The following is a 9,431-nucleotide window of genomic DNA, read 5'->3' on the forward strand; positions in this document are numbered from 1 at the left end:
CGAAACTGCGTCGATCTGAACTTCTTGGGCCCACCTGGAGGCAAGCCGGGGACTAGGCGACCGCTGGATCCGGGACGGAATCAAACAACAACGGCAGTGGTGTCTTCTCAGTAGCCCCTACATCACTTTTGGTTTCATTTCTGGATCCTGACACGGCTTGATTTTGAGTCCGTATCCCTCTGCTTGGGGTTGGTCCAGCCTCCATCTACTGCAACTACTGCCCTACCTTCACAGCCATTTGGATCACTTTTGTGATTTTGTTTTTTGCCGTACGAGCCGGCTTTTGTGGCCTAATGGTGCCCGGCCTGTCGGCGGCAATTTTCACCAGGTCTCGCGGGCCCCTCCTTGGCGCATCTTCCAACATGGCTGGCAAGGGTGATGCTGAGAAGCGAAAAACAAAGACACCTCTTCGTGGGGGACTGGTCCAGACAAATGTCATAGATCGCTACACTCAGCCCAAAGGATCCCCCGGACTCTCCAGCCGAACACCAGAGGATGCTAAAGAGGTCCCTGCAGGACATCATGGGCGCCATCTCCAATATGAAGGAGACCATCGGTCAGCAATATGAGGCTCTGGCTCGTAAAATCGACACAGTCGCCATCGATGTCACCTTGATCAGGGCTGACCTGTCCAAGACCAATGAGAAAGTGAAGTCATTGGATCTGAAGACTTCCAGCCTCACGGCCGATGTGTCGGAACTTCAAACAGAAGTTGGTAATTTGAAATCGGCCAATGACTTGATGTCCCATCGGCTGGAGGTTTTTGAGAACAGGGCACGACGCAACAACATTCGCGTCATAGGTGTGGCAGAAAATCCCGAGCCTCACTCGGTAGATCTCCTGGTCGAGGATCTTGTCATGAACCATCTCTCTCCCTCTGGACTCAGTAAGTTTTTTGCAGTGGAGCATGCTCATCGTCTGCCGGGTGGAAAGCCCAAGCCGGGCGCTCCTTCGCGGCCTATCATTGCGAAACTCTTCCACTTCAGAGACCGAGATGCGATCCTGCAGGCATCGAAAGTGCATGGCCCTGTAAAATTTGAGAACTCCTCTGTCAACTTTTTCCCGGACTCAACATGTCCAGAGACAACGGATGGCTTTCCAGGGGGTGAAACGACGTCTTCGGGACCTTGGTTTGAAGTACGCAATGCTTTTCCCCACTAGGCTCCGAGTGGAGTATGAGGAGCGGACCTTCTTTTTCGATCGGCCGGACAATGTAAGGGACTGGCTGGACACCCTACCTGGCCGAGGTGATCGAACTGAGCAACCTGGCTGTGCCGAAGGTGGTGAGCTTACGCAAAAGTGACTTTTTGGTCCCTGACCTCCGAACATTCGACATTTCTCAGCTGGGTTCTATTTCTTTTTCTAGTATGTTTCATGGTGGTCCACGTCTGGGTGGCGGGTGGGGACGGGCCTCTTTCCTCCTCCGGGGTCTTTGTGTAGAATGGGGTCGTTAGGGCGACAGGCACACTGCATATTGGGGTGGGTTTTAGTCTACTGCAGGGGTGCAGGGAGGGGGGAGTTGTAATGGGAGTTGGTTGGGGGGTGGGATGGGGTGTTTGGGTGTGTGCTTTTTTCTCTCAGGGGGACATATTGATCTTTTCCTTGCTTCAGGTATCCAGCTCTTGGTGGGGTGACCTATGCATTACTTGTGGGGATGGGGGGTAGTGGGTTGAGGTTGGTATCATGGAACGTCAATGGATTGGGGGATCGTATCAAACGGGGTGTTGTGCTACAATATTTGCGTCGTTTGTCTCCTGATGTGTTAGTCTTACAGGAGACGCATTTGGTGGGAAATGTGTGTCATGCTTTAAACAGGTGGGGTTAACGACTTGTTGCTCACTCGGGGTTAACCACTGGTTCCAGAGGGGTTGGTATTTTGATCCGCTCTTCTCTCCCTATTGAAATAGACACTGTGATCCTCGATGACAGAGGGCGCTATGCCGCCATCACCGGTAGGTGGGAGGGCAAAACTCTTTCCCTGGTTTCAATATACGTTCCCCCGGGTCTCCAGACCTCTACTTTCTCTGATGTTGGTCGGATGAAGCTGGGCCTCCCTGACAGTCTCCTCCTTATGGGCGGGGATTTTAATTCTGTGCTTTAAGGCAATTTGGATCGCCACCCTCCCAGGACACTTCCCACTTCCTAATCCTGGCTCGGTGGGTTCATAGACACTTTTGGCCTGGTGGACTACTGGAGGTTAATGCATCCGACCTAATGTCAGTACACTTTTCACTCCGGGGCTCATGGGAGTCTATCCAGGCTCGATTATGTCCTTATGCCCGCTGCCCAGTCTTCCTACGTCAGGGAGATCAGACATTTGGCCCGAGGTATTTCGGATCATTCTCCTTTTTGGCTTAGTTTTGACACGGGGATACACGCTGCGGGGCGGATCGCCCCTAACAATCCATGGTATTTGCGCAACCCCAAGACCTGTTGCAGCCTGATAAAGTCCCTAGATTCTTACTTCCTGGAAAATTAGGGGTCTGTTTCGTCCTCCGTGTCCCTGTGGGAGGCCTTCAAAACTGTAATTCGTGGTCAGGCCCTATCCCTCATAGTTGAGACCAAGAAGGCCCAAAATATGGAGGTTGAGAGTCTGGAGGCAGAAATACTTGAGTTGGAGGCCGGCCTGGAATTAGGTGTCACCCGGGAGAAGCTCCACGCCCTTAGTTTGAAGCAGTTTGATTATAAATCCCATGTTACGGATGCTGCCAAGACAATGTTCAGGTAACAGCAGGGTAGATTGTACGATGTTGGTGATAAGGCGGGTAAATTGATCGCCTGGCTTGATAGAAAGGAAAGAGTGAATCGTGTGGTCCCTATGATACAGACTTCGGATGATGTGTGCGTGACTGACCCTGGCGAGATTGTGGAATGCTTTGCCGATTATTTTCGAGTGGTCTACTCCCCGGTGTCCGACAGAGATGAAGAGGACTCTCGTTTGCTGCTGTGGGACATTGCTTTGCCTTGTCTGTCTGAAGAGGACCGGGAATGCATGGATGCGCCGTTGTCGATTGATGAGATTGCTACCGCTATCCGTTCCCTCCGTTCTGGTAAGGCCATGGGCCCTAATGGCCTACCTATCGAATTGTATAAACTTCGCCCAGACAAAGTTGCCCCCTACCTTTGCGCAATGCTCAGGGAGTCACGTGAGTTCGGCGCCCTTCCTTGTGACCAGCGTTTGGCTACTATAGTTGTGATTCCTAAGGAGGGCAAGCCTCGTGATCGCCGTGCGTCGTATCGGCCGATTTCCCTACTGAATGCCGAGCCCAAGATCCTCGCCAAGGTCCTTGCCAATCCTTTACTCACTGTAATTTGTGACCTGATCCACCCGGATCAATCCGGTTTCATTCCGCACCGGAACACTGCTCTTAACTTGCGGCGCCTACACGGTGTTCTCGCTAGGGCAGAGTCTCTATCGGAGCCGGCCATCTTGGCTTCCTTGGACGCCACGATGGCCTTTGATACGATTGAATGGCCGTATCTTTGGGCCACTTTGGCGAAGTTTGTGTTCGGTGCGGACTTTATCAGTTGGGTTAGGCTTTTGTATTCGGATCCGTTGGCTCAGGTCGTCGTCAATGGCAGAGTGTCCCGGTCCTTCGCTCTCGGGAGGGGTACGCGGCAGGGATGCCCGCTGTCCCCCTTGCTTTTTGCTCTTGCTCTCGAACCACTCGCAGCCTGGCTCCGATGGGAGCCGTCGATGAAGGGCATCCAGTGGTCCCCCGATTTTGAAGATCGTGTTTCGTTGTATGCCGACAATATCCTTTTATACCTTACCTCCCCTCGTAAATCCCTTAATGACCTTTTCGATGTTCTCACTTCTTTTGGCAAGAACTCTGGCCTGATTATCAATTGGTCTAAATCGTGTGTGTATGTCATCTCGGGCGGCCTTCCGCCTTTACCGAGCAGGTTTCCCATTCAAATCTCGCAATCCGGCTTCAAGTACTTGGGAGTCTATATATCACTGGACCCGGCTGCCCGCTACGAGCACAATTTCCTCCCTCCTCTCCGACGACTAAGGGTGGACGTGGCTCGATGGCGTAGATTGCCGTTGTCGCCCCTGGGTCGAGCGGCACTCTTTAAGATGATGTCTCTGCCTCGCTTTCTCTATGCGCTTCAGAATTCTTTTGACGCTATTCCGGCGGCGTACTTTCGGGAAGTGGAAGGTTTGCAGAGGAGGCTCGTTTGGGATGGTCGTGCTCACATCGCTCTTGCAAAGCTCACTCTCCCCTGGTATGACGGGGGCATCGTGCTCCCGGACATCAGGAGGTACTACTGGGCCTCTCATTTGTCCGCCATCGACCATGTCACGTATGAACCCGGTCCGGCTCCTGCATTTGAGATGGACAAACATCAGTTGCCCTGTGGTAACTTCAATAGAGCACTCTACTCTCAGACCGCGGGGAGGACCCTAACGGGACCCACTAAGATTGCGGTGCGAGTGTGGAAAGATGCAAACACGGCTATGGGATGGAATGATCGATTGACGCAAGTGACCCCATTGTATGCATCGGAACAATTGGGGTGCCTCTGGACAACGAAAGGTTTTGAGAACTGGGACATGATTGGTATCAGCAGAGTGGGTGATCTTTGGGTGAAGGATGCGGTGAAAACCTTTGAGATGCTTTAAAGTGAGTATGAGTTGGGGGATCGGGAGTTCTTCAGATATGTGCAGGTTCGTCACGCTTTGTTATCTGTCTTCATTGCTGGTGTCCCGGTTCCTGAATCCTCCCCTCTCGAGGACCGTATACTTGATGGACATCTGCCCGATAGCACAATCTCATTGATCTATAAGAAACTAATTAACAACCGGGCAGATCTTCTTGTGCGTCTCAGAGAGGTCTGGAGCGGTGACGGGTTATAGTTGGACGACGAAGACTGGCAGGCGGCCTTATCCTCCCCAAAAGAGGTCACCATTCCTGCCCGTCTCCGCCTCGTCCAGCTTAAGATTCTCCATCGTTTGTACGTTACGGGTCCTCGTTTGGTTGCGATGGGTTTCTCCTTGGATGGGTTGTGTAAGTGTGGTTGTGGTATGAGTGCTACCTTTCTCCACATCCTCTGGGAGTGCCGGGAGGTGGTGGCGTATTGGCAACGGGTGCATGCGGTCATGGAGTGTGTAACCGGGGGTTGCTCTGCTGCCTGAGGCTCGTAGATGTCTGTTGAATGTGTGGGAGCCGAATGATTATAACATTGCTCAGGCCCGGTGGGCGGCACTGGGGAACATGATTGCAAAAAGAGATATTGCTCAGTTGTGGGGCTAGCCACGGCCTCCCAGTGTCGGCATGGAAGGAGAATATGGACAGGTGCATGGTTAGAGAGAAGACAGTATATTTGGCTAGGGGTAAGCCTAGGGCGTGGAGCAAAATTTGGGGTCAGTGGAACGCCTACTGGGGGAAACATTTGCACACCCCCCTTCGAGGACACTCTGGACATTCCACTTTCCCCCTGATCCGGAGGTTCCTAGAACGATTATTCCTTCTCTCCTATTGTCTGACTTCCCCACTGCCTCCCCCCCGACCATCCTTCATGCCCTCCTGATTCGTTATTTGGTACTGTGGGTCCCCCCCATCGGAGCTGGACATTGTTTATAACGCCTTTCGCCTTGAGTCTCTTTCCTTTGTTTTCCTTTTTCGTTCTTTTTAAAAAATAAAAAATTCTTATATCCTGCCTACATCCTGTGTTGCCGAAAAGATATCCTGTGTAACGTTGGACCACGGCAAAGCGGTCGCTGCTCTATAAATCAATCCTAAATGCCTTACATGTCCTAGCGGCCGGCCCCTGTGGTTGTAGGCCCATACCTGTAATGCTATTTTTGCACAATAAAGTTTTTCAAAAAAAGAAAATGTGAATACATGTTCTTCCTTACATATATGATAGTGTTTTAAATGACATATTTGTACAGCCCGAACATTAGTGATGAAAATTGTAATAGGCATTACAATTTTGGTGCAGGCATTCATCCTGATAATGGACACACACCCAAACAAAGAATTTTTTTAAAAGTTTTAATACACGTGTTTATTTTAACTTAATAAGTGAGAAAAATAAACACATGCATTACATCTTAAAAAAGAAAAAAATATATTACATTTAAATAAATATAGAAACTGCAGTAGACAAGGGAAAATGTTACATACATAAATATCTAAAATTACTCAAGTTTAGAATTAACATTGATTTTCCACTTATTTGTAAAAAGTAGGCGGGTGGGTAAACCAACGGAAAAAATTATGGTGGGACCAGATCCTTCAAGATCTAAATAAGGCACTGAGTATGGTCTAAACAATATGGCTGCCTTTTTATTTTGCAAGGGCTTTCATTAACTCATAATATAGTGTTACATTATCACCAGTAACAGTGGGATGCTGTGAATGTACTGCGCAATATTGTGCTCAATATATCACTATGCTTTTCTCCCTTATTATTTAAAAGCAACTGACAACTTCAGATCAAATAACAAAATAAACCCTTTCCACACCATGATCTATATTTCTGCCAAATGTCATGTAAATCCATGCAACCATTTTGTCCCTACGTTTGTTTAAAAAGTCTTTGGAAAATGCATTGGTGGAAAATGTGTTTTGGGACTCCCCCTTTTTTCTTTGCACCTCTTTAACTATTTACCATAAAACTAACATCACTAGCCAATGCAGAAAAAAGAATAGGTTTGCAAAGTTTCCTGGAGATTCATTAAATGGTAACAAGGGTATTAGAAAGCAAAGATCTGAGGAATTCCTATCTCTCACAATTGTAACTATGAATACAGAATGGCTACTGTAATATATGTTTTATGTGCTATATATATATATATATATATATATATATATATATATTAACATATATATATTTTTATTTCTTTATTTTTTTTCACTGAAAAAACCATAGGTTTCAGGGCCTTATAGTTAGTTGGACAATTCACTTGTAAAAAACCATAGAAATTCCCCCGTTATAGTTAGTTCAGCTAACTAAAACTCGTGCCACTGCAACGCACATATTACATCACTCATGACATGGTCAGTGACATCACTCATGACATCTCAAATGACATCACTGATGACATCATCCAGTGAATGTAAGTTTTTGTGAAATTTAAATATGTTTCATATATGTATATGTCGAGGTCCATGGAAGAATAGGTGGGTATATAAGTGTCTAAATGGATGATTTTGTTTGTGTAAAACTGATTGTATAACTGACTGATTAACTGTATCTTATTGAATACATGGGTTAGTGAGTAATCTTTAAATGTGTAAATATCTATATCAATCTCTCACTTTGTGTTTTTTTGAATATCAGTATGAGTGTCTGAGTGTCTGTGTGGTTCGTTGGGGGTATTACTTTGTGCATAGATGCATGAATGAGTGAGTCACGGTTTATGTGTTGAAGACAGCATGTGTGAAGGACTGTATAGGTGGATGAGTGTGTGTATGGGTGTGTTGGTGAGTGAATGACTGTCTCAGTAGTGTCTTTATGAGTAAATACATATGTTTTAAACTAGTATATGTAAGTATTGGTGTATGTAAGTGAGTATATGTGAGAATGAGAGATTGGAAGAGTACTTGTATAAATGAGTATGTGTTTCTATAAGTATGTGTTAGTTTCTGTAGAAGTAAGTGCGGTGGTGTGTGTATAACTGTATACGCAAGAAAATGGATGTTTGATACTTTCTTTGCATGTGTGACTATGTGTGTGAGTAACTATGGATTAGTGGCATGTGTAAGTATATGTATAGGTGTATGAGCACATATGATGAGTGAGTGCATGTATGAGTGATTGTGTAGGACTTTTGGTGAATGAGTGGATGTGTGTGCAGATCTTGGAATGAATGAATGGGTATGTTGTAACTGGTATTGGTGTGTCCATTGTTTTGAAAATGGTAGTTTTTATTTTAGAGTGTGTGAATCTAAGGTTATATTAGGGTGAGTGGAGGTCTGCCACTCTATCACAAGGATGATGTCATCAGTGATGCCATTTGAGATGTCATCAGTGATGTCATGAGTGATGTCACTGACCATGTCATGAGTGATGTAATATGTGACGTCATCAGCAGTGCATTGCGGGGGCACGAGTTATAGTTAGCTGAACAAACTATAACAGGGGAATTTCTATGGTTTTGTACGAGTGAAATGTCCAATTAACCATAACACCCCTGAAACCTATGTTTTTTTCAGTGAATTTCTAAGGTTTTTTAAATGCTAATTTCTAACTATAACGTGCCTGAAACCTATGGTTTTTTTCAGTAAATTTCAAAGGTTTTTTAAATGCTAGTTTCTAACTATGCCTACAGAGGTAGGACACGTAAAGAAAGAAGAAAAAACGCACAGAATGAAGCAAAAGAAATGCAGAAAGAAGCAACAGAAGTCCACAAAAACAATGTCAAGTGCAGGAAGAAGCAAGACATGTGCTGAAAGAACCAACAATGGAGCAGAAAGAGGTATTGTTGCAAAATCATCCTGTGCCCACAAATTTTTCAGACGGCTACTAGTTGTAACTGACTCTGACTAACCAGGCCTAGAGTCAGCGCTTTGCTAAAAGACACTTAGAATACAGTGAAAATACTTACATACACTAGGGAACACTTTGCTTTGGGGTACGCCTATGATTCGCATGACCTCGCCTGTAAGGCTCTAGTACATAATAGGGCAGGTGGATTAAAACTACCTCTTAAAAAGTGCTATGGGCGCGTTTGCACAGTAGTGAAGAGAGGGTGGGGCCTGAGGTGACATGTGTGCAAACGCGCCCTGTGACCTTTTTAAGTTGGGAGATTAAGTCCCCTTGAATCCTGAAGGTCCTGAGTTCCAACTAGCCAACCAGGTACCTCGAGTAAGCACCACAGAGCTGCCTTTCAGAGAGGTGTAAAAAGGGGCGTAGCCTGGCCAACCTTTCTGCAATTCAACATAGTGGCGCTTACTGGAGGTACCTGGTGGAGTTGTTGGCCCCCAGGGACCCTCAAGATTGAAGGGGAATTCATTCCCCAACTTAAAATTCACGACAGGGTGCGTTTGCGCACATGTCACCTCAGGCCACACCCCCTCCCTCCACCTCTGTGCAAACGTGCCCAGTGGCACATTTTAAGTTGGAGGATTAAGTCCCCTTGAACGCTGAGGGAACGTGGGGTCCAACTAGCCCACAAGATACCTCCAGTAAGCTCCACAGAGCTGCACTGCAGAGCGGTGTAAAAAGGGGCATGACCTAGACCTCCTCGCTGTGGCGCTTACTGGAAGACCCTGGTGGGCTAGTTGGCCCCCAGGGGCCCTCGGGATTGAACGGGAATTAATTCCCCTACTTTAAACCCGCTACAGGGCAAGTTTGCACACATGGCACCTCAGGCTCTGCCCTCTCCCTTCACCACTGTGTGTTTTAAGTTGGGGGATTAAGTCCCCTTGAAACCTGAGGGTACCTGGGGTCCAACTAGCCCATGAGGTACCTCCAGC

The sequence above is a fragment of the Lissotriton vulgaris genome, chromosome 4_1 (genome assembly GCF_964263255.1).
Source record: "Lissotriton vulgaris chromosome 4_1, aLisVul1.2, whole genome shotgun sequence".
Lineage (NCBI taxonomy): Eukaryota > Metazoa > Chordata > Amphibia > Caudata > Salamandridae > Lissotriton > Lissotriton vulgaris.